Raw genomic sequence first — 27,008 nt, forward strand, 5'->3', positions numbered from 1 at the left:
AGAATCAAGCCGTGTAGTTATCACAAGTGCTCAGCTTTTTATCTTTTCATTTCTGCAAAATAAGTATAATGGTTAATCCTTTGAGTCTGTGAGACATCGTTCACAAAACAGTATTTCAAAAAAATTTTATGAAATATTCCATGTAGAATAGCATGAATTATCCAGAACAGTGATACAAAGAACCTATGTACCAAATTAAAGCATTAAATCAAAAGGCCAATAACCGAGAAAAGAGAAAATATTGTTGCAAAATGAGTTGAGATTAAAGAGAGAGAGAGAGACACAGATGAGATTCTCCAGGTTGATGAGGCAGAAGTGCAAAAAGGCTCTTCCCAGAGGGTCAACACTTCAAAGAAACAGTACATTGATTTAAAGATGGTAATTTAGACGAGGCAGAGGAAGCTAACATAGCCAATAAATAACAGGAATCCCACATGAGCCAGGGAGACACCCTATTTCAAGGAGAGTTTAAAAACACAGGAAAATTGGAACCGGATGCGCACATGAGTAGAAAAAAAGTGCCATTTTTTTCTCTTTTCTTCTCATTTCTCCCCTCAAGTAGGACTACTGGTCTGATTAAGAACCAGGTGGTCAAAGCCTCATGTACCGTGCCTGAGGGGAGGAGATAAATAGATCCATCCTTTTTGAAGAATAGTTTGACAATATGGTACCAAAAACTTAAAAAATGTTCATGCCTTTTGATCTGGTAATTCCATTTCAAGGATGTGTGAAAAGTTATGTGTGTGAGGATGCCATTTTCTGCTCTCTTTATAATCTTCTGCTTTGTTTATACTAGTGGAAAAAAGCAGAAACAATCTCGATGTCCAGTGATAAACCAGAATACGTCCATATGTGGCCTTCTAGACAGACATGTGAAATGATGCTGTAGAGGGATATTTAAGGATAGGAAAATATTCAGGAAATTATGCCATTTAAGAAGGATGTTTACCAAAAAGTAGAAGTGTAATAATTGTTTTTTACACACACACACACACACACACACACACACACACACACACTGAGGATTGGAAGATACATTCAGGATGCACACAGTAGGGATGGTAATATTATGAGCGCTGTCATTTTTTATTATATGCTTCTTTTTGAAAATATCTTTAATAAAAATATAGTAATTTCTGATAAAGAGAAAAAGCAATAAAATTTTTTTTTAAGGAACAAAATCGGGGATGGTCTTGTGTATAGAATCCTATCAAATGCCAGGGCTATCAGGGCCTTGAGCTCCCTGAGTCACTCTCTTAACTTGACAGTTGAGAAACCAAACATACATATAGAACAGGAAGGTTCTGACCTCAGAAACACTCAGGAAAGGAATTAAGGCAGTCACAGCAAGAGAAAGAAAACAGCCGGCTGACGACTGCTCCAACAGGTCTGAGTAGGTAAGTACAAAGAAGCGATAAGCACGTTTGATTTGGGAGTGGCGGCTGTTCAAGAGAGTTGAGAGTCCCAAGGGATGCTTGGTTTTGGAACAATAATGAATGGGAACTTAAAGAAATGAGGAGATATGGTAAAGAGTAGGGGACTAACATTTTCCCAGCACCTCCATGTAAAAGGCTCATGTTAACTCATGTAATCCTCTAACTCAGAAAATGCCAGCACTCCCATTTCATAGATCAGGACACTGAAGTTAAAATAACTTGCATTGGCCATGGATGTAGCAACTAACAGAGCTATTATTTGCTCTGAGGATGGATTCCCAAGTCCTTCCTCATTTTACTGTGCCACTCATTGTCTCCTTTATTTTATCTCCTGAGAGAAAGACCTCGATTCGTGCTACTTATTAACTGAGGCAGTGGGAGTTTCAATGGCATCAAAATCTCAACTGGCTGAGTCAATAACATGGGGGATGCCCACAGCAAGCCCAGAACAAACTAACCATTCAAAGTGATATATTCATGAAACTCAGAAGGCCACCTCCCCCTGAGCCATGGCAATGGAGTGGAGAGAAAGAGTGGTATTTCAAAATTCCTATTTCTGGACATATAGGCACCTGAATGTCTTTTAATCCTGCTTTTACAGATATCAAGAAAACTGTGCTCCTTTCCTTCCAATACACCCCTCAGAGTTCCCATTGTGCTGTCCTTGAACTACCAGGAGTCTGCAGTTGCAGCACTAACAGTGACCTTATATAACAGCAGTGCTAGCCTGGCTATTATTTGGAGGAGAACATATCAGCAGGCACTGCAGTACCTTCCCTCTTTTGGCCTGGGAAATGGACAGCAGACAGTACAGATTCCATTAAATGGGAGATCTTGTCCACCTACCAGCTACTCACAGAAACCAGGACATGATCACTCTCTTTCAAGCCCTAAAGTACTTTCCTCAATGCAGGGTGAGTGAAAACATTAGGTCTTCTCATCCTTGTCTTATTACTTTGATCATCTCAGAAGGGTTTTATTAGGACAGGCTTCTCCACAGTTATCCCTGACCACAGTGATCGATAACCAAGCCTACAGGCTTAGTTAAAAGTAAGTCATATTAGTAACAGTCTTTTTTTTTTTATTAAAAGAATATAATTTTGCAACCCCTTGCATGTTAATTATTTAGTACTTTTAGCCTTGGGTGATACTTCTAAATGGTAGCTACTAGCCACACGTGACTATTCAAATTTAAATTAAATGAAGCTAAAAATTTAGTTTCTCAGTCACACTAGCCACACTACAGGTGCTCGATAGCCTCATATCATTAGCAGCTACTGTATTAGATGGCACAGACATAAAACATTTCCACAACTGCAGAAAGTGCTACTGAACAAGGCTGCCACAGAGCAATGGGCAAACAAATTCAGAAACACTTAACTGAGTTCTTATGAGCCAGGCACTGTCTAAATTTTTTGAATGTACTAGCTCATTTACTACTCACAATGATTCCGCGAGTGACATGACTTATTACTGTCCCCATATCACAGATGATGAAACTGAGGCACGCAGTGATTAAACGATCTCTGATTCCTCTCTCTCCCACTGTATCCAAATCATCAGAACTTTTCTGTGCAGTGTCTCTCATACTCACGGCAGAGTCTGTCATCACAGACGCGATACTCATGTAGGTTTTTATTGGACAATTGCTATACCCTCCTAACTGGTCTCCTTGTTTCAACTATCCTTCTCCATCATCGGCAGGATCAAATAATTAAAAGTTATTTTGTAGCAGATAAACCCTCAATGAAGTCCCCTGAATTAAGGTCAAATTCTTCAAAGCTGTTTTCAAAGTTGCCTACAATATGGTTGCAATTTTTCCTTCTAAACTTACCCTTATTTAATATCTAACACTACCAATAACTATGGCCACGACGTTGGTGCAAGTCCGCTGAGAAGCAGATGCTAACACAGGATTAGATATGCAAGACGTTTCTTGAAGAAGGGAGCAAGACTGGGCCAGGAGAGCCTGTAGACTGAGATGTAGGTCCAGCCCTGTGGAGGAGAGGAAGAAGGAAGGGGGACAGGGTGGGAAGCATTTCAGAGTACAGCACAGTGCCAAGAAAGGTTTGGCTATGCCAGTGGGGAATCTGTGAGCCAAAGCTGGTCAGTGGAGGACCCCAGGTCTTGCTGGAATGGGCAAGCCTTAGCATCTTCACTGTGCACAATCACCGGGGGGGATATTCTGACCCATTCTGGTTATGTATTTTATTTCATTTTATTTATTTTTAAAATATTTTTCAAATTTTATTTATTTGTTTTGAGAGAGAGATAGAGAGTAAGCAGGGGACAGGCAGAGAGAGAGGGAGACAGAGAATCCCAAGCAGGCTGTTCCTCGCTGCGCAGAGCCCAATGCAGGGCTTAAACTCATGAACTATGAGATCATGACCTGAGCCGAAACCAAGAGTCGGACACTCAACTGACTGAGCCACCCAGGTGCCCCTGATTATGTATTTTAATTAGTTTGGAGTTACCTTATTCCTGTCATCAGACAGTAAGGGCCCTAAGGGCAGGGACCATGTTTTTCAGTTTTATTTTCCCTTTGGTGACTAGCACAATGTCTTGTACATACAGTGGGCACCAACAGAGGGTGTACTCTGAATTCTACACAGTGCTCCAATTTCAGCTTTCTTAGAGTCCTTCTGTTTTAAACAAATACTTATGTCATCCTGTATTTCTTAAATGCAATTTTTTCTACATCTTTATAGTTCAGAGAATTCAAATATCAGCCAACCTTGGTGAATTAATTCTTTTATGACTTGCTAATTACTTTGTCCTTTTCCTGCTCAAAGCCTACACTGAATTACTTCAACTTCACCTCCGAAGGGGACTAAAAAATTGCTGAACATAATTTGCACTTTACACAATAAAGTTACTAATGGCATTTTAGCAAGAACACCCATTATTTTCTCTGCAGCAATACATCAGCATTTCATCTGTTATAAATTGCTTGGTCAGCATCAAATGGCTTCAGAATAAATCTTTCTCCTTTCTGCCCCTGCTGTCTATGATAAAGAAAAGAGGCAGAAGGTAACCCTGTGTTCTGCATTCCCAGGCATATCATTTTCATGCTGCACGACTCTAATTTATTTCTAGTGATAAACCTCTTATAGTCCTATGCTGGATGATGCTCACACATGTTCAAGTACACACAGGAAGACACAGGTACCTCTTCAACATGAACACCAAAATGAAGGGGCTTCCAGGTGAAGGGTTTAGGGACCATGCACTGTAGAATTTTGATGCCTATTACAGATTTTGGTAACAGGGCAGCTGTAAAAATAAACAGCAATATTCAAATAATTAGACTATTTTTTTTTCAGCCTCACCTCCAGATATGGTTATAAATACCACAGTCATTAGATGGGACACAGAGTTATCTCTTTAAGATTAGGCTATTCTAGGAGAGCATGGGTGGCTCAATCGGTTAAGCGTCCCACTTCACCTCAGGTCATGATCTTGCGGTTCATGAGTTAGAGTCCTGTGTCGGTCTCTGTGCGGACAGCTCAGAGCCTGGAGCCTGTTTCAGATTCTGCATCTCCCTCACTCTCTGCCCCTCCCCTGCTCACACTCTGTTTCTGTCTCTCTCTCTCAAAAATAAATCATCATTAAAAATTTTTTTTAGGGGCGCCTGGGTGGCGCAGTCGGTTAAGCGTCCGACTTCAGCCAGGTCACGATCTCGCGGTCTGTGAGTTCGAGCCCCGCGTCGGGCTCTGGGCTGATGGCTCAGAGCCTGGAGCCTGCTTCTGATTCTGTGTCTCCCTCTCTCTCTGCCCCTCCCCCATTCATGCTCTGTCTCTCTCTGTCCCAAAAATAAATAAACGTTGAAAAAAAAATTAAAAAAAAAATTTTTTTAAAAAAGATTAGGCTATTCTGTCTTCACATTTCTGAGAAATATACCTAATAAGTTCTACTTTTTAAAAATCTCGTGCATCAAAATTTTCTCAACTCTATGATGTATCCGTTTTTTGTGCTTCTGAACATAGGCAATATCACAAAGTAGATGCCTACCTAATAAATATTTAAGTGAATGAGTTAATAGATGAATGCTTTTCATTTAGTCTGCTGAAGTCACATTAGTTAACAGTATTATTCATTCATCAAAACTAAATACTACTGTGTCATCTACAGTTATTATAAGCTAGTCCCTCTTCTCTATTTTAAATTATACCGATATTTGAGAGTTATGCTTACTGTCAGTTACAGTACTCACATTTCAAATATATGGAGGACTTTACGAATGTTATTATGAATAATGGTGATTAGTTGCTTTTAATATCGTAAGCAGAGTGAGAAAAAATAGACATAAGCTACAGCAGGAGAGATTTAAGTTAGACAAGAGTGTTCTGGCATCAAATCTAATTAAACACTAACGTGGATTATTGAGGGAAGTAATGAAATTTTCCTTCTTGGAAGTCTTTAAAAATAAGTTGGAACCTCATCAATGCATACATCATTAAATAAGCTCCCATATAAAGATGGAGGGATTGGTTTCAATGTTCTCTGAATGACAGGTATGTTTATTAAGGGTATATATAAAATAGTATAAATTTCTGTAGTATGGGCATTCATATAAAATCCTAGTATCAATTTATAATCAAAGACATGAATCAGGTACCAAAGAAGTGACTTCTGGTTCTAGTCCCTCGTTCCACATGTGACTTTGGGGCAAGCCATTTTTACCTCTAAGATAAAGATTCTTTTCCAATTAAATAGAATAATCCTAATTCTAAGTATATATTCTTCAAAATAAATTACATAAGATCTTGTTGGGTAAGTTATATTCAAATAAATAAGCAGTAGGGATATTTGATTCCTACAACTTAAGGTTATTTAAGAGTAGGTACTTAGAATTAGGACTATTCTATTTAATTGGAAAAGAATCTTAGAGGTAAAAATCATTTGCCCCAAAGTCACATGAGGAATGAGGGACTAGAACCAGAAGTCACTTCTTTGGTACCTGGTTCATGTCTTTGATTATGAATCCTCATTCTATTGTCCTGAAGTAAATTATACTGTATATATAAAGAACAATGTTTAGCATACTGACAACAATTAGAAAAGAACTACTAATAGATAAACTTTAGATTATGGCAATTAAGTGACTAGCAACCTGACACAGGATTTATCTTTAAAATCCAGGTGCTTTAATGTATTTATACCAATCTTCTCTATGCTGATATTCTTATTGTATAACTTTATTATTATACCACAGGTGAATCTATCATTTTAAAATTCCCAGGCACAAGGCACTGAGCAAATGAAAACTAACACTCCCTTTATGTTATAGAATTTAGAGTACAATCCTTTCTTTTTTTTTTTTAATTTTTTTAACGTTTATTTATTTTTGAGACAGAGAGAGACAGAGCATGAATGGGGGAGGGTCACAGAGAGAGGAAGACACAGAATCTGAAACAGGCTCCAGGCTCTGAGCAGTCAGCACAGAGCCTGACGCGGGGCTTGAACTCACGGACTGTGAGATCATGACCTGAGCCAAAGCCGGACGCTTAACCGACTGAGCCACCCAGGCGCCCCTAGAGTACAATCCTTTCTTAACCAGTGGAGTATATTTTCCTCTTCAAGGTTGACAACTTTTGAAAAAATCATGGTACAGACTATGCAATTTATGTTTAAAATGTTGCCACTGCTTTTGTGTTAGGATTCATATTATGAGCAAATTCACATATATTGCCTTTTTTACTGCTTGGATATTGATCTATTTTGACTGTGGTCATCAGAGGCCATATCGCCTAAAAATAACACATAATTCCATTCTCTGCTTTATTTTTAATTTTTTTTAGTTTATTTATTTATTTTGAGAGAGAGAGAGAGAGAGGGAGAGAATACATGAGTGAGTGGGGGAGGGGCAGAGAGAGAGGGAGATGGAGAATCCTAAGCAGGTTCCACACTGTCAGCACAGAGCCCTACGTGGGGCTCAATCCCACAACCACAAGATCACAACCTTACTCGATATATCAAGAGTCTGATGCTTACTCAACTGAGCCACCCAGGTGTCCCTGTCTCTTTTAAAATAGAGACTTTGGGCTACAACATGTTTTTCCCAACAGCTCACCTCATCACTCAGAGATACCAATACAAAAGCAGTATTTCAGGTGGGAGTGCGGAAGGAAATAACCAGAGTTATTTGCAGGGTACAATCAAAGGTTCCAGTGGCAGAAACGTGCTACAAGTTGGGAGAATGTGAGTTACAAAGCATACAGAGAATGAGTAACAGTGAAATGGATAAAATGAACTCATGGGGAACAATTAGATAAGGATAAAAGGTATAGAAGTGGAAGAGCCCAACCATGTCAAAAGGACCAACTTTTAGGAGAAGGGCAGTCAATCATGTCTTTAAGAACATCAGAGGTGGAAGCCATGTTGAAGGTCATATGGAGACTAATCTCCCTTTACAAATGAGGAAATAGGCCTAATGAGAGTATGTGACTTTCTCAAAGTCATCTTATCCTAGGAAATGACAAATGCACCACACAATTCAGAATAATGAGTGGCAGTTTCAGAGCCAAAGACTTTGCACTGAGCCAGGGCTGCCTGTCCCCTCGGGGAGGACTGTCTCTCCAAGTGCCCTAGCCTTGTTCCTATGGATCACCACATTTTATTTTATTTTTATTTTATTTTATTTTTTTAAATTTTTCTAATGTTTATTTATTCTTGAGACAGAGACAGAGCGTGAACAGGGGAGGGGCAGAGAGAGAGGGAGACACAGAATCTGAAATAGGCTCCAGGCTGTGAGCTGTCAGCACAGAGCCCGATGCGGGGCTCGAACCCACGAACTGTGAGATCATGACTTGAGCCGAAGTCGGACGCTCAACCGACTGAGCCACCCAGGCGCCCCAGGATCACCACATTTTAAATCTAGTGAGTGATGGGGAATGATAGGCAAAGAACAAAAGGACATCTGCCAATGCTCAGAATGTATTCAGTCTGATGGTTCCAGTCCACCTTTTGACTAGCACTGTCCTAGTCAGTTCTGGACAGGAGGTGAAACAAGTGTTATTTTGACATGGTTCTGCCTATGGAGAGAGACCCACTGAGAGTCTGTAGTCGACAGGCTCAGACGATGGGAAGAGCCATGCCAGCCCCTCTCAAGGCTCAGCTACTTCAGGGAGAAAACAAAGGCAGCATGCAGGAAAGGGGAGGTCAGATGAGCGGCCAGGGAGAGGGCACATACATACAAAAGTCCCGAATTTGGAGGAGGCTCATCCACACTTCAGATGCACAGCAGACGTGAGGAAGGGGGCAGTGCACAAGGAGATCACACACAATGCTATTCTGGGAAGGGTTCTCTGTGATCTGTAACTTATATGGATATAATAAACTCCATGCCTGAGACACAAAAGCCCCAAACAACCACCACCAAAACACAAAACATGTGTTTAAAGGGGAAAATTACCCACAATGTTGGTTTTTTCCACATGGCTGGACCAGGAGGGTTGCAAAATCCATCATTGTTAGTGGCCAGAAAGCCAACCAGGGGAGCCCTCTTAGAACTTTTAAAGGGAAACATTTTGGATGAACCTCTTGGTCTTACAAGAAAGACAGCTAGTTATATTTAACTATAAACACATGGCAGTAGGTGTCAGAGATATGCTCCATTTGAAAACTATATAAAATAAATGCTATTTTTGGAAAAGGAAACTAAACTAAGAATAGATAACCTGAGACTGCCAGACAGGGGCTAGTGCACCTGGCTGTGCTTTCTCGAGCATTTAGCACTTAGATTTAGCCTTCGGCTGAACTGCTCTCACTTCAGCAATCTTTAATTTATGCAGATGATTCATTTGCAATATTAAATCATTACAACACTGTAACAACAACAACAAAAACAACAAGACACTAGAAATAGAGGAGGCCTGCTCTGACCACCTAATGTAAACCTGCAAACTTTCTCCATTGTGAAACAGACATTCCTCTTATTTTGCTCTACTTTTTTCTTCTTTTTAAAGCAATTCTCATCTTCTTTTTTTTTCTTTTGCAATTTTCATCTTCTAACATACTATAATTTGTTTATTTGTTTAGTGCTTACTTTCTGTTCTCCAACAGGATATAAGCTCTAAGAGGGCAGGAATTTTTGTAATGTTGCTCATAGATGTATTCTATGCACCCAGAACGATGTGTGGCACACAGTGGGTGTGCAAAAATGCTGGCTGACGAATCAGAACAAGAACAAGACGTGCATGAATTGTAAATACTGTATGAAGCCCTTTTTCTCAGATGACAATGAAGCTGCCTCATCAGTAACTACGAAGAACATATATTTTTCAATAGAAATCACCAAAATTAAAAAAATTCAAATTCAGAGGTTAGTGGGGGTATTCTGCTATCAGAAGAAGGAGGTGATTCACTCTAAAGATTCCAGGGGGAAGTGACCCCAGCACACTTGGGGCCAAGCTATGACATGCTCCTGCATATCTTTGGGTATATAGAGGGAAACTGAGGTAAGTACTGAGCAGTGGGAAAAGATAACTCACAGGGTTTGTCTTTGGTAGATATATATATATATATATATATATTTTTTTTTTTTTTTTTTTTTTGAGAAAGAGACAGAGAGTGAGTGAGCAGGGGAGCAGAGAGAGGGAGAGACAGAATCCCAAGCAGGCTCCACACCATCAGTGCAGAGCCAATGCGGGGCTTGAACTCACAAACCATGAAATCATGACCTGAGCTGAGATCGAGTCAGACACTTAACTAACTGAGCCACCCAGGTGGCCTGGTGGCTTTATAATATTAATACTTTTTGTTTTTTTATGGCACTTGACTGGGCATAAGTAATACTTTCACAGTATCTCCCTCTATTTTGAGGCAGTCAAGATTATTTTCTGAACCTTGGAGAGTGTACTTGCCCACTACCAAAGTGGACCATTTGTTGCTCGGTTTAAGAAAGCATGTACAAATTCAGTACTTTTTCCACATGGCATGGCTAAAAGTATTACTCTCAAAGATTGCTTAACTAGCTGCCCACCTCCTGTGTTTTATTACCAGGGGAGCATTTTACAGAAATGAGTGATTGCTTGGTCTTCACTGCCAAAGTGCCAGGAGATCAAGTAAATAATGAGAGAACGCCAAAGTCTCTGCTACCAAACAGATAGGAACTTCAGGTGGTATTTATTTAAGACCCTGTATTTCTTAGGTTATGGTGGGGGTCTATGAAAAAGAAAGGTAGCAGACATGTAGCCTAGATTTACAGGGATTATTCAAAGCTCTACCTTAGCAAAAAACCAAAAACACAACAACAAAAAATATTAAGAAACAAACAAAACTCCCCTCCTGTATAGAAACTATTCCATACCCATGGAGGAGGGGTCTAAAACACAACTCACCAAAACGTAGAAAAGACACAGAATGCATGGAGTGGGCAGGTCTTGAGAATCCTATCCCCACACAAAGAGAAACTGTGCAGTATCCAGAGAGAAGAGATGGTATGGTAGCTGGGGAGAATTAGCAACCAAAGGGGATGAATCAGCTCAGCGTCTGAAAACACCTACAGGTTCTGTCAAACCTGCCCGCAGTCTTCAAGAGCTTCAAGGCTCACAAACAGGAAACTGCTGGGTATGACTTAATCTGACTCTCAACCTCCTCAGAGAAGAGCTTGCCCAAAAAGTTATGAACAGAGTGCGGAGCCAAAAGGTGAGAGGTGAAGAAGAATGTGAGTTCAAGTTCAGAGTATGAGGCATTTAGGTTCTCAATTCTCAAAGCATAGAGGAGTTATTTGGGATTTCAGCATTGCGTTCAAAACTGGTTAGCATCTCTACGAGCAGCCCAATGCTTTATAGAAATGAGGAGAACGAAAATTCAATTACAAAGGGACTGGTGAAGACGTGAGTTGAAGTCGTTCATTTATTCATCTGTTCATTTACTCAAGACATTCTGTATTAGAATATTTTCAGGAAAAGAAAACTGAATTGACCTAAACAAATAAGAGGATTTATTATCTCACACAACAGAGTTGCAAGGAGGTAGAACTGTCCCAGGACTGGTTTATTTATAGCACCTCAGCAACATCATTAGGCACCCAGGTTCTTTCCATCTTTCTGTCTATTTTGATTTGGTTAGAGTAACCAAAAATTTACCCCCTGGATCAAGAACTGGAGTTGGGGCCTGGGCCAGCTGCCCTAAAGCAGCTGGAGGAAAGTAAATACTTCAACCAAGTCAGGGTTGTGCTAGAAAGAAAGGGGCTAATGGCCACTGGGTGGGCCCCAGAGATATCTGTAGAAGGTCACTCAACAATATTCACTAAAAACCTACTATGTGTCCATTCCTGCACTGGTCACTGGAAACATGGAAAAAAGGAACTACTTGCCCATAGGAGTTTAGAGACTAATTGGTGAGACAAACATTAATGAAATACACATGAAAATAAAGACAAAACAACAACAGCAGTAGTGTTATCCTGAAAAGGTACATGATGCCAATGAAAGCATAATCGGGGGACCTAGGTTAATGAGGGGGAGAGGAGGAGTCCCTGAAGAAGGGAAACTGGAGCTGTTGGGATAGGGGATGGAGAAACATTTCAGGCAGAGGGAACAAATGGAGTGGCCAAGTGGAAGGAGTGAATATGGCACATTCAAAAACCATCCCCAGATGGAGAACAGACAGAGGGTGAGTTTGGAGCAAGATGATGCTGAAAAGGTTCACAGGAGCCAGACTATATGAGTTACATACAATGGAAGAAAATGTTAACAAATTCATATTTTTAAAAAGTTGATTTATTTTGAGAGAGAGAGCGAGAGTGAGAAGGGGAGGAGGGACAAAGAGAACAGAAGAGAAAGAATCCCAGGCAGGCCCCACAACATCAGCGTAGAGCCCTACACGGGGCTTGATCCCACAAACCGTGAGATCATGACCTGAGCCGAAATCAAGAGTTAGATGCTTAACCAACTGAGCCACCCAGGCACCCCAAAAATTCATATTTTTATTTTAAAAAATCTTTTTAATGTTTATATTTATTTTTGAGACAGAGAGAGACAGAGCATGAGTAGGGGAGGGGCAGAGAGAGAGGGAGACACAGAATCCGAAGCAGGCTCCAGGCTCCAAGCTGTCAGCACAGAGCCCGACGCGGGGCTCGAACTCATCAACCACGAGATCACGACCTAAGCCGAAGTCGGACGCTCAACCGACTGAGCTACCCAGGCGCCCCAACAAATTCATATTTTTAAACTTTCAAAATCTTAGACTTTTTGTTCACATCAAGTTTGACACAAAACAGGGCTCTAAAATGTCCTACTACCCAGATGCTCTGAGAATATTAAATGGCCATTCCCTGTCCTTTCAAAATGAATACTTCTAGTCACTTCACATAAAAGTATCCCATAGGAAGAAAGGCTGGGCACAGGGGTGGGGAGGCAAGGCATGGGAGACCTGGAACCTGAGTTGAAAGATGAAGCCACACAGTTGTAACTGATTGGAAAAGGAAGGAAATAATTGAAGAGGCCAAGCTGGGAAAAGTATGTGGAGGAAGGCTGTGACTCTCAGGTAGGGTCGAATGGGATCAGGGACCTGCATGGGGGTTCCTTGTGTACAGTAACAAGATAGGGTGCTTGAGCTGGGGGGTGCGGAAGGCTCAGAAGCACAGTGAAAGGAGGGACCCTGAGGAGGCAATCTTACCCCAGGCCCGGCCTCACACCTTTGGGTGTTAACTCGCTCTATATTCTGGGGAGGTAACAAGAGTGAGACTGCAATATTCAGTGTGCTTCTGTGCTTTTTGGGGTGTGCCTGCTTACTTAGCAAGAGATTACACAGAAATTACTCAAGGTAAAGTGCACAGAGTCCTCTCTCAGCAAATGAGAATATGCTTTAGGAATAAACAACACTACCACTTCCTTACGGGGCAAAAAAATATTACCTCTTAAACTGGTTTCTTATCACTACAAACTAACTCATAATCTCTCAATAGCTGAATATAAATGCTCTAATTAACCATCTTTTGCCCTTCAAACACTTGAGGATTTCCAAGGTGACTAACCATGCATTTCTTCTACCACATGGATGAGCATGTAACCGAAAGGATTCGCATCCTCCAAAGCAGACATTTAAAGTGTGACAAAGCCATCTCAGAGAAAGTTGGCCCTTTTGAAATGAGATAACTAATTATCCGGTGAAAAGGCAGTCTCTTCCCACTGGAAATCAGCTACGTGGTCGAGGAGAATGAAAGGCATGGACCATGGCAAATCAGATCTTTAAAAATGGTAAACAAAATAAGCCACAGAACAATTAACACGTGTGGGAAAATGCAAAACACCACCAGCCACACAGTTGATTTGGTTTTAAGAAAACGGAGTCTGTGTTTTTGAAAGAAAGAAAAAAGAGTGAAAATACATAAAAGTAAAAAAATAAATCAATAAGTAAATAAAACAAAACACCCTAAAAACACAACTAAAAGCCAAGTAAAACTCATACACACAGACCTTCACAGACTACACAAATTACTTTGTCTGAATCATCTACAAACTTAGGAAACAGTCCTTATACATGTATTTTATCCTTCAGGAATACAGCCCATGTCTCCTCTGGAATCTCGACTACTAACACACACAAGGCAGTGAACCATGGAGACGGTCTTCCTTTCAAAATAAGGACACAGCTTATTTTCTCCAGATCAGATGTAGCTGTGACTGAGAACCTATGCATGCTGTAGAGACAGAGAGAAAAGGAAATGGATGGTGAAAGCAAATTTAATTCAGTGAGCTAGCAACATCATAATGCACAAAGCTGGGAAGGGGAGAGAGGTGGAGACACACACAGTGCCTACCTTGTTCCTTTCTAGTTTTACCAAATTGCATTATATATTTATGACTTTTACCCTAAAAAGCATGAAAAATTGACAATAAAAGGTTATCTGAATGGAACATTGGTCTTTGGTTAAAGTGTCCGGCACAAAAAGAATCAAATTTTTTTCAACGAGCCTTCAAACAAAGTGTACATGCTCTTGACATCTGCTGATGAGCTATGGTTTCCTCTTCTTCAAAACTCAAAGCTTCTCTAAATTAAACATAAGCTTGTTTTGGGTATCTGTAAAATATATGTGGATAAAATTCAAAGTTTTAGAAAGGGAGTTGCCATAGAAACACACAACTCCCTAAAAGAGCAATCCGTTGCCTCTTAAGGGAACCCATCATCATAGATATTTATTGAGTGCTGCAGACAATGCATAAAGGACAGTTGGAATACACACACTGGACAAGTACACAAATTAAATAAGTCAAGTGCTTTAAGTAAGGGATGATGAGCCCGTTTGTATGTGTGTGGTGGGAGGAAGTATCATGTGAGCTGAACCCTGTGGTACAGCTGAAATGTAGCCATCATAAGAAGATTTATTTAAAACACAATTCTGTAACAAGCTGGGCATTGCACCCAGTTATCACTATGGACTGTTTTCTGTGAATTCTTTTAAAACGTGGATGTAAGTACTTGAAGTAGCACTTACAAAAATAGCCTTATTTTTACTAGCAGAGTAGACTCAAGCTAAAAATAAATTAAATGGGAGTTTCATACTGCAGACTTAAAAAACATAGTATCAGTATACCTAAGACCACCTCTTTATCAGAAGCTTCTGTGCAGCATTCCAAAAAGGCCACCTGATTTCCAGCCAGATTACTGTTCTTCAGACTTGGTCTTGAGACAAAGGTACCTCACGGAGATAACCTCTAAGCTGGAGTCTTGAATCAAAACCACTATTGGTCCTTAGAGAAGGATTTCTGCTCTCAGACTTTTGCCAGAAAAGGCCAAATTATCACACAGCCCTTTGACAATGGGATGGTCCTAACTGGGAGGAAACAAAATAAGTATTTTTGAGGGGCTGTATTCCCAAAATACCTGCAATGAAAGTCTGGGATTAAAAAAAAGTTCAAGCCAGATAAGTAATTATTTGTATGAAAATGTGATCTTTTCTTCAGTTCAATTTCTTTCAAGGTGACATATATACAACACCCTGGGCTTTGGGAGAATTCTCCAGTGGGGACTAAAAAGGAAGTATCTGGTGGCAGTGGAGAGTCACATGGGGACTTCCAATAGATATTCTCCATCTACAAGAGAAGGGAAGGGTCTCCATGCTGTAGCTGTTTGATAAACATACCACAGCAGCCTTTTGACTTCTGGTATAAGTAAAAGTGGCTTTTTGGTGCTATATTTTCAAGGCAACAGGTAAAGGCAATGAAGTGATAAGTATTTACAATACAGATTTAATATTTCTAAAACAAAATTTCTGAGATTTTCTGCTTTAAGCAGGATCATCCTGCTTAACATCTTGTCTCACTAATCTTTACTTCAATTTTGAAGAGTAAAGTGTGAATGCGTAGAAAAATCCAGTCACCTTTGAGAATCAGCTATCTAAGCACTACCTTTTCAAACAGCTTTAATCTAGAGGGCTATTTTATTTGAGAGAGAGAGAGAGAGAGAGAGAGCCCAATGAAGAGCCCGATGTGGAGCTCGATCCCACGATCCTGAGATCATGACCTGAGCCAGAATCAAGAGTCAGAGGCTCAATTGAGTGAGCCACCTGGGTGCCCCTAGAGTGCTATTTTAATAAGAATGTTTATAAAATTATAAAATTGAATTGTTTAAAAATTTTATTTATCAAGATTAAAGGTATCTGCATTTAAAAAAAGGTAATACATTCAGAAACAGTATACACATTACCATGATGTGAAATTACAAAAAATCACAGACATTCATGGTAACTCAGGAATGAGCCTTTCCATGCAGCTTAGTTTCCCAGAGAGCTGATGGGTTCCAGAGTTTTCCTAAAATAGAAGTATTTCCAAAATGTACCACATATCTTTGTGCATCCAACATCAGAACTAAGTGCATGATATACCTTTTTTTCTTGATAACTTAGGATTGAAAATACCAGCCCATATGTAGAAGTTGAATATAGTTCTTCAAATGTAATACATATGTGGTTGTAGATGAAAATATATGTGCTGAGGACCATGGAACAGGAAGGATTCCATTTGACCCCCAAATCTGTCCTCTCAAAAAAAATTCCTGATATCAACTTCTATTCTGATCATTTGCCTCTCCTCACAGAGGTAGGGTGTAAGCTATGCAGTGCAGTATGACTTTCTGGGGGTGTACGGTGTTGTTTGGAAAAGCTACTTAGTGAAACAAAGTCTAAAGAGGTTTCCTGACAAATGGTTTTTCTGTTCTTTAGGTGGACATCTGCTTGGATGTTGTTATTGGCTGCCTATGACTTTGGCTGGAGCTTCAGCCTATAGTGGCACTCAAGAGCTGTGGGCGGGTATGGCCTTCCCCAGCTTTCTCACGGGCACTTTCAGTTACTCAATGGTTTCTTCAACGGTTGGGGAAGAGGAACACCCTTGACCAGTTCACAAATCTGAGTTCCCATGGTTGGGAGTTCTCCAATGCTTCACTTCTTTTTGCTGGAAAGAAAACAAAACAAAACAAAACAAAAAAACCAAAAAAACAAAAAACAAAACCTGTTGGTAGAAAAAAATTGGCACAATCCCTTTGAAAGAGCAATTTGGAGTGCTCTCTCTCTGGATATCAAAGCATAAGAAAGTACAAATTATTTCCCTCAGCAAATTGTTTTCTAGGAATCTAGCCTAAGGAAATCATATAAACAACATGTAAACTTTGGATATGTAAACAAAGGACATGCGCAAAGAGGTTGACAGTACCATTGATTATAAAAATAAAGTTTTGAGATGCCTCGGTACGTCAGTCGGTTAAGAGTCCGACTTCAGCTTAGGTCATGATCTCATAGTTCATGAATTTGAGCCCCATGGGCTCTCTGCTGTCAGCTCAGAGCCCACTTCGGATCATCTGTCTCCCTCTCTTTCTGCCCCTCCCCCGCTTTTGCTCTCTCTCTCTCAAAAATTAAGATTAAAAAAATAAAAAAAAACCATTTTGCTAAGCTTCTAGAAACCTAGTGTATTGCTTAATAAAATAATAAGAGTCAAGCAACAGGAGACTATTCTGCCATTAAGATTTTAATATAACAATGCGACCTACATTAATTGAAACAAAGATTTCCACCATATATTGTTAAGTGAAAAATAAAAGATTTCACAAATACATATGGTATACATAGGAAAAATTCTGGAGGGATATATATTAGAGATTCCCAAACTATTCTGGAAGCTAGTAGAGTCTCAGTAATTTTTTTGATAGTGCCTCCAGACCAAAATAAATATCTAACAGTGCTGTCTGTTAAGTAGTTAGGTCCAAACAACTTAAGTATTTATGTCTTAATGACTTAGTAGCTATTTGAAAAAAATAACACACATAAGTTAAAAGAAGAGTATTTTTTTTCCTTTTTAAATAACCTTCTAATAACTTATTAATAGAATGTGTGCACCTATTGAGCCATGCACAACTTCAGATCTTGGAATCACGTTGAATACCATTTCCCTCATTTCCTGTTTCATTTGGTTTTCACATGGTACTCACTTTTTACCATTAAAAAGTTAGCAACCATTGAAAATTCACTTTTGCAAAGATATGATGTCACCAGAAGGAATGCAGTATGATCTTTAATGTTGAAACTATGAATTACCTCCAATGGTATTGGACAGATGCATTTCCTTTGATGCAAAATAACCTGCAGCAACCTCATGAGTTTGCTGTGGTGCCCCAGAGCACCTTGGCATGCAGCTTGGGAACTGCAGATATATAACAATATTAACAGCTGCTTTCTCTCGGGTTACGGGTGATTTTTTTTAAAAAAAGATTTTCTGAACCTTTTCCCAATAAACATCTGTTACTTTTTGCAATGAGAAAAACCATTAAAAGGATTGATATATTTTCAGAAGTTTTTTCCCCCCTTTGGCTTAAACACAAACATTTATCTCTTACTATTCTGGAGGCTAAAAAGTCCAAGATCAAGGCCCCAGCTGATTAGGTATCTGATGAAGAGCCCTTCCTGGTTCACAGACAGCTGTCTTCTTGCTGTGAAAGCTTTCTGTTCTAAAAAAAAAAGGATGGATATTCTATTCTCCTCAATTTTTTACTCTTAGAAAAGTCTGGGCATAAACAACATTAAAAATTGAAAGTATTGATTGGAAATAACCTAAGTGTCCCTTGATAGATGAATGGATAAACGTGTGGTATATATATACAATGGAATGTTACTCAGCCATAAAAAGAAGTAAATCTTGCTATTTGAGACCACATGGATAGACCTTGAGAGCATTATGCTAAGTGAAATAAGTCAGATAGAGAAAGACAAATATATGATTTCACTTATATGTGGAATCTAAACCCGGTTTCTCTCTCTTTCTTTCTTTTTTTAGTAGGTTCTATGCCCAATGTGGAGCTTGAACTCCTGACTCTGAGATCGAGTCACACTCTCTACTGACTGAGCTAGCCAGGCGCCCCCTCTAAAAAACAAAACAAAGGAACAAACAAAACAAAACTCATAGATACAGGGAACAGATTGGTGAGGGAAAGAGGTGGTGGGGTAGGTGAAATGGGTGAAGGGAGTCAGTTACATGGCAACAATGGTGACTAGACTTATTGTGGTGATTACTTTATATACAAAAATTGAATTATTATATTGCACATTTGAAACTAATTTCTTGTATACTAATATTACCTCAATTAAAAAAAAAACTACATGACAGGTATAACAAGACCTTAAAAAAAAGCAAGAAAATCTTGGATGATGCTTTAATGATAGAAAACTCACTCCTGAATAACTTTCTGCAATAACTCTTACTATTCTGAATCCTTCCTTGATACTTGCACAGATAGGACTGATGAAGTCACCGGTGTCAGGACACTGACCCAGACATTCACCCTACTTCCTGTGGGTAGTCACTACAATTGTTTAACAATAGACTCTCTGTCCCTCAGCTGATGTGCCTATAACACAGCATGGTCACGCCATTGTGGGAACTGAGCTGCAAATGGTCCTTTGCTCTTGGTCTGCAGGGCTTCAGTCTCTGGATTAATGGTGTTCCTTTTAACACAGTGCCTGCTGATATTCACCCTGGTATCCCCTGCCACTGTCTTTAAAGGTCTCTACTACTCTCTTTGTTCCCTTCTGGTTATTTCTGCCCAGTCTGTCAGTTTTGGCACTAACGAAATGAATGGCCTTTTATAACTTCACCAATTGGGACTTTAAGAACCAACAGAGTAGTATAACAGATATTTAGCTTTCTTTGTAGTTAGTTGTTGGTGTTTTGTCTGTTTTACCCCTTGTGGGGGTTGGTGGAGACAAAGGAACATTTTCTCGTTTAAATTGTTTTAAATATTTGTTTATTTTTGAGGTGGGAAGCAGAAAGAGGGAGACACAGAATTTGAAGCAGGCTCTAGGCTCCGAGCTGTCAGCACAGAGCCTGACACGGGCTTGAAACCACTAACTGTGAAATAAAGACTTGAGTTGAAGTTAGACACCCAACTGACTGAGCCACCTCTGAGCCTCAGGAAAATTTTCTAATTTCAAGCTATTGTTAAAACCTGAGGATTTTTAAAGTTTGGTGTTGAAGTTTTATTGTGGTCAATATTTTCTAATCATTTACTTTGTTACTATAGAAATGCCCATGGAATTATTAAAAACCATTTATTTTTTCAATCTAGCAATGTCTACAAATGTATATGTCAATTTCAACTTAACCTTTACAAATTTAAGTTAGAATTAACAATGCTGCAGTAGTAGGATATTTGAAGTAACTATCTGCATGAACTTTAATTGTAATGCCCCCAAGAGTCTTAAATATATTTGTTAAAAAATGAAGAAGAATAGGATCTTCCAATCCTTTACTTGTCTAATTACTCCCTACAGTACTTGCCACATTATAACATACCATATACTTTGCCTATTTATCTTGTTAATGGTCTCTGCCCTCCAACAAGAATGTAAGCTCAACAAGAGTAGGAATTTTTGTCTATTTCAATCACTGATCTATCTCCACCACCCAAAATAGTCTGGCAAAATGTCGGCGCTCAACAAGCAGTTACTAAAAAGTAAGTGAATGAGTGACTAGTTCTTAAAGACCTTTTATAACTCCATTTTAGAGGGCCACAGATGAGAAAAATATTTTTAAATGAACATTAATGTTTATGGAAAACAACTACTGCTTTTTTGTGTAGGTGAAAATCAAAGTCAACCTTTGATTACAGTAAAATCCACAAATTACAAGGATTTAACCAATTTTTTATTGCTTTCCTGTGGGAAACATTTTAACTTTCAAGTAAAGAGACGTTTTGATTGTCAAAGTATGGCAAGTGCACGTAGAATACCTAAAAATGCTGAGGTGAATTAAAAACATTTTTTAAAAATCACAGCTAAACTTTGAGAAAGTAATAGTAATTGCTAAAGGTCAAAAATGATAAGAAGACTAGAAGCTAGGAAGATACGTACTCTGGAGACATAAGCCAATCCTTGGTGGGGGTTTTAAGAGACAAAAAGTCTATGGGACAGGAGACAAGCCTAATGCTCACACCCTTGAAAGGTAAAAATCCTCAGTGGTTAAGTTAAAAAAAAAATATCTGCCAGGAACAGAAGAAAGGATAAGCCTTAGTGATGGGAATGGAAGGACAAAGAAAAAAGTTTCCTCAAAAAATTCTACGCCAAGGGGTGCCAGGGTGGCTCAGGTGGTTAAGCATCCGACGCTTGGTTTTGGCTTAGGTCATGATCTCAGGTTTTGTGGGTTTGAGCCTCAGGCTCTATGCTGACAGTGTGGAGCCTACTTGGGATTCTGTCTCTCCCTCTCTCTCTGCCCCGCCCCTGTTCGTTTTCTCTCTTTCTCTCTCTCTCTATAAATAAATATACAAATTAGTTAATTTATTAATTAATTAAAAAAAGAAAATTCCAAGCCTGGTCTTGTACTGTTTGGGATCAGAACTTCTATGTACTTTCTTAAACACAAACATTTAGGGTAGGAAAGTCGTAGAGAGACAGTGCCCTCGAACACATGACAGAAGCAAATGCAAAGGCTCTCTAGAATAATGAACTTTAAGTCCAAGTGTCAAAGGATTTTCATACGTGGAGTTCCAAGTAATCAAGTTCACAATAAAAAAATCACAAAACACACAAACAAGAAAGCTGTCATGAACAAGAGTAAGAAACAAACTGCAGAGTCAAGCCCTCGAAAGTTATAGATGTTGGATGTATAAGATACAGAATATAAAACAGATATGTTTAATATGTTTAAACAAAGACGGGATCTTAAAATATGAAAAAAGAAATAACATAAGAAAAATAACTAGGCAGATTTGGGAAAGAACCAAAAATAACTTCTAGAAATGAAATATAACAACCATAATTAGATATTCAATGGGTGAGTCCAATACCAAATTAGATACAGCTGAAAAAGAGTTCATGATTTGGTAGACAGATAAAAAGAAATTAAATGCAATCTTGTACAGAGATTGAAAAAAGATGAAGATATGAAAAAAAGATGAAAAGTTATGGAGCACAGAGTATGAAGGAAAATACAGAGAATGAGGGAAAGGCAGCGTTAGAAGTGATTATACTTATTTCATATCTGAAATGAATATAATATTGTATGTCAACTATACCTCAATGAATGATAATAAAATAAACTTTGCCTGAAAAACAAAAAAAAAATGATTATAATTTAGACTTTCTAGAACTAGCAATCATTAAATTCAGGAAGCCAAAGGAATCCCAAGGGTGATAAAAAAAAATTCTCACCCAAATAGTGCCTGGTAAAAACTCCAGAACACCATCATCAAAAAAGATCTTCAGAACAGCCAGAGGAAACAGCAGATTACCAAGTACCTACAAGTGCGTGATAATTAGATTGAAAGCTGATTTCTCAATAGAAGAAGAAAAATCTGGGGAAGATATATTTACAACACAGACATAAAATAATACTAAACATGGAACTGTATACTTAGCAAAACTACCTTTCACAAAAAAGGCAAATAAAGGCATTTTTGGCTAACAAAAAATAAGTTTCTTTCCAAAGAGCATTCACTATGAGAACTTCTAAATGACATACTTCAGAGAAAAGCAAGAGATCTGAGGGAAAGAGGGAATGGTGAGCAAATAGTAAACATATGACTAAACTGAAATAAATATGGACTGTATAAAACAAATCCTGACTGTATACAAACTGTAATAACATCTAATATAAAAATGAGATAAAACTGGAAACTGGATAACAATGTATATTAGGTTAAAAAAGAATGATTAGAATTAAAGAAGTCTAAGATTCCTGAGTGGTTTGGGAGAAGAGGAAGATACTGCATAGTATAAGCCTTCATTAAGTTAAATGGGATGCTCACATCTCCAGGGTAAGCACTGAAAGAGAACAGTGTGTACAACTGCCAAACTAGAAGGAGAAATAATATGGAATTATAAAAACAAAAACAAAGCAAATCTCATTCAACCCAAATTAGAGCAATAAAGAAAAAACAGAGCACAGAAAAAGTAGGACAAAAAGAAAGCAAAAAGATGGTCAAAATGAATACAAATGCATTATTATTTTTTGTTTGACTGAAAATGCAAATGTGACTGATGCAACCTACTAAACAATAGAAATGTACTACATTTTCTAGTTAAAAGACAAAGACTGTCTGATTGAATTAAAAAACAGAAAACATGTTCACATAAGCACTTGAATATGAATGCTCATAGCAGCCCTATTCATAATTAGCCCCAAATTGAAAAACTAAAATCTCCATCAACTGGTGAATGGTGAAACAAACTGTGGTATATCCATATCATAGAATGATACTCAAAAATAAAAAAGAATCAAATATTGATACATGTTACAACATGGATGAATCTCAAAAGCATGACGCTAAATGAAAGAAGAGAAATACCAAAGACTACCTACTGTATGATCCCATTTATATGACATTCTAGAGGAGATAATACTGTAGTGATAAAAGCAGCTCAGTGGTTTCTTGGGGCCAGACATGAGGGAAAGAACCTGACTGCAAAAGGGCATGAGCAACTTTCTGGTGTGATGGAAATGATCTATATCTTTATTGTGGTGGTGGTTTCATGACTATATACACTTATCAAAATTCATCAAACTGTACACTTAAAATGTGTGAGTTTTTATTGTATATAAATTATATCTTAACATAGGTAATAGGAATCCAGTTATGTGATTTACAAAAGACAAAACTAAAACCTTTTGTGTCCATGGAAAAAGCAAGTTGGAGAAAAACGGTAGGCAAATACGAACCCAGAAATCTGGTTTAGCTAAATTAAACCCATACAAAATTAATTTTGGGCAAAGACATTAAATGGGTCATGACATATTAATAAATATATTTAATTCACCAGGAAGATATAATAATATATGCCTCACGACATCTTCAAAACACATTAAACTTAAAATTCGCAGAATTGTGATAAAAAACTAAACAGAGGACAATTTTATTTGTAAATAAAAATGCAAAAATCTTGAACAAAATATTAGCAATTGAAATCCAGAAATTTATAAACAAGAATAAGATGTCTAAGTTTGAGTTATTCCCATAATGCAAGGTTTTTTCAGTATCAGTTATTCTTCACATTAGCAAATTAAAGAAGTAGAAAACACGTGACTATCTTGAGATGCAGAAAAAACATTCAATAAAATGTAACAACTATTCATGATTAAAACTCTTAGTAAACAAGGAATAGAAAGAAACTTCTTCAGTTGGGTAGGAAATCACAAAACAATCCTTTAGCAAACATACGCAAGGACAAACTTTTGAGTAATTGCCTGTAAGGTCCGTGAAAAGGTAAAATTTGCTATTATCACTTTTACTTAACAGTGAAGATTCTAGCTAGGTATTCAATAAAATAAAATCTAACATTACATAGATTGGAAAGGAAAAAAACCCTCAAAGCTATCATTTCTTATTGATGATATAAATCTAGGTAGAAAACCCTAAGGAATCTACAAATTATTTTTATTAATAAGGAAGCCAATAAGGTTACCATATACATGATAAAACTCGGCACTTTAACAGTGAAATGGCTAAATAAATTGTCATATAATAAGTACAAAAATATGATACAATAATAAAAATGAATGAATTAAGTTATACACATCAATGTGGACGAATCTGAGAACATAATATTTTGGCAGGAGCAAGTCACAAGATAATCAGTATAATTCCATTTATGTAAAGGTTAAAATAGTACGTATATTGTTTAGGGTATATTCATATGTAGTAAAACTTGGGAAAGGCAAGATAGTGGTTGTCTCAAAATCTAAGAAAGTGGTTGAGAAGAGAAGAATGTGATCTAGGAGAGAGATACATATAAGCCTAAATAGTAGTGATGATGTTCTTGAGAGAAGTAGAAGAAATGTGGATGTCTCCTTCACTTTATTGTTTAAAATGTACCAATAAGAAAAACAAAAAACAAAAAATCAACAAGCTATATATTCCCTTCTGTATGGATGGGGTACTTATTTTTTTTTTAAGTTTATTTATTTATTTTGAGAGAGAGAGAGAGTGAGAGCGAAAGCACAGACATGCGCGAGCAGGGGAGGGGCAGAGACAGAGGGAGAGAATTCCAAGTAGGATCCGTGCTGTCAGCGCACAGCCCTACGTGGGGCTCTGTCTCACGAACTGTGAGATCATGACCTGAGCCGAAATCAAGAGCTGGGATGCTTAACCGTCGGAGCAACCTAGGCGCCCCAAACGGTATACTTCTTATTTTTTTAAAATTTTTTTAACGTTTATTTATTTTTGAGACAGAGAGAGACAGAGCATGAACGGGGGAGGGTCAGAGAGAGAGGGAGACACAGAATCTGAAGCAGGCTCCAGGCTCTGAGCTGTCAGCACAGAGCCCGACGCGGGGCTTGAACTCACAAACTGTGAGATCATGACCTGAGCCGAAGTTGGCCGCTTAACCGACTGAGCCACCCAGGCGCCCCCCAAATGGTATACTTCTTAATTTAAAGAAGTAAATGAACCTGAGCAAACTCTGTCAAAATGTGTAAAGTATTGTGATACTATTTCAGGAAAACGTAAGCATTTAGGAAACAATTTTCCTATAGCTAAATTTTAAAATTAATATTTATTACTTTTTCTTACTCATTATAGGAAAGTTTAGAGTCCTCATTCATATAACGATTTTCCTCATACACTGAAGTCATAAGAAGCTCTCTTGGTAGGGTTTTTATTTTCTGGATTGGCTATTTTAGTTTGTTTTTAATTTTAACTAAGGTATAATTGACATACAACATTATATTAGTTGCAAGTACACAACGTAAGGTTTGATATATATATTGTGAAGTGACCACCATTCTCTTGATAGGTTTTAAAGGTACATAAGCAAAATCACTGTGTTTTCATAAGTGTCTGTATTAGACAAAACAAAAAACAACAAAGGAACAAATGATAAGGAAAGAACATTCAGTAAGAAATGCCCAAAAGGGTTGAGTTCTTACATTAAAAAACAACTTTTCAGTGGAAAAGACCTAATCTCTTTGTTTAGAAGTTAATTCTTGCAAAGAGAAATTTTGCTCAGGCAAAAAGAATGAGCTGATCAGTGTCTGAAAAAGTTGAAAACATTTTCCTTTCTCATAAAAAAAGTTGCCAATATAATTAAAATAATATTGATGACCCAGCTATCTGGATACCCTACACAAAATATCTCAAATGGCATTCATTACCTACCCTTCCAAAACAGGGTTTTAAAATATTATTTAAATCTGGGTTAGTTAACATATAGTGTAATAATGGTTTCGGGAGTAGAATTTAGTGATTCATCACTTACATATAAGTGCTTATCCCAACAAGTGCTCTCCTTAATGCCCAGCACCCATTTAACCCATCCCCTCCCCCAAATCAGTCTTGGGTGGCAGGATCCAGTCACCCAAGCCAGACTCAATGCTCTCATTAATTATACCAGTCCTCATGCTCCCCCTCCTCCAATACTTCTTCCACCTGTCCACTGAGCAATCTTTACAGAACATAAATATTACATTATTTCCCAGCTTAGAAACCTTTCAGTATTGACCTACACTCACATCAAATAGCTTCCAAGCCACTTAGAAGATGGCCCCCCATCTGGCTTTTCTTTGTATGTACTTTACACCACAGCATTGTAAACCAATTGCAAGTCTACGTCAGTATTCACATGTTAATGTTAAAATATTATTTCATGGGTCTATACGTTAGCATGCTGTATGTTCTTTTCTTGAAAAATTCCTGCCAGCCTGAAAATTATTATTCACCTTCAAAAATCTGTGAGACATCTCTATTCTGAAGGCTTCCCAAATCACTCTAGTCTGCACTCCTTATGTACCTCATTGCTATCATTTCACTGAACACACACTGCTTTATTCATCTGTATTTATTTATGTCTGTCTTGCTAACTACACTGCAAGCTACATGAGTACAGGGATGGTACCTTATTTTCCTTGAAGTCTCCTGTGTGCACAGCACAGCACCTGGCCCATAAAGAGCTATCATCTATTGTATGCTAGACTCTGCACCAAACTTTTCACATGTTACCACACTGACTTCCCACAACAATTCAATGAACTATCTATTACCATCCTTTTTTGAGCAAACACGTAAACTGAGACTTAGGGTTTACATCACCAGGATCTTCCAGTTAGTAAGTGGTGGGATTCCAATTAGAATTTGGGTCTCTTGGGCGCCACT

General features: G+C 38.2%; 1 protein-coding gene across 2 annotated transcripts in view; it reads right to left on the reverse strand.

The window, feature by feature from the left end:
- Nucleotides 1-27,008, reverse strand: part of BACH2 (BTB domain and CNC homolog 2) — a 355,628-nt gene that overhangs the window by 205,770 nt on the left and 122,850 nt on the right. Inside the window, exon 1 of one of the 2 annotated variants that reach the window (XM_047858296.1) lies at nucleotides 10,778-10,921. The exons of the other annotated variant lie outside the window; for it this stretch is intronic. The gene's annotated coding sequence lies outside the window, so the exon portion shown is untranslated. Of the gene's footprint in view, nucleotides 1-10,777; nucleotides 10,922-27,008 lie in introns of those variants that run through there. 2 annotated transcript variants of the gene reach the window in all.

This window comes from Prionailurus viverrinus, chromosome B2 (genome assembly GCF_022837055.1).
Source record: "Prionailurus viverrinus isolate Anna chromosome B2, UM_Priviv_1.0, whole genome shotgun sequence".
Classification (NCBI taxonomy): domain Eukaryota; kingdom Metazoa; phylum Chordata; class Mammalia; order Carnivora; family Felidae; genus Prionailurus; species Prionailurus viverrinus.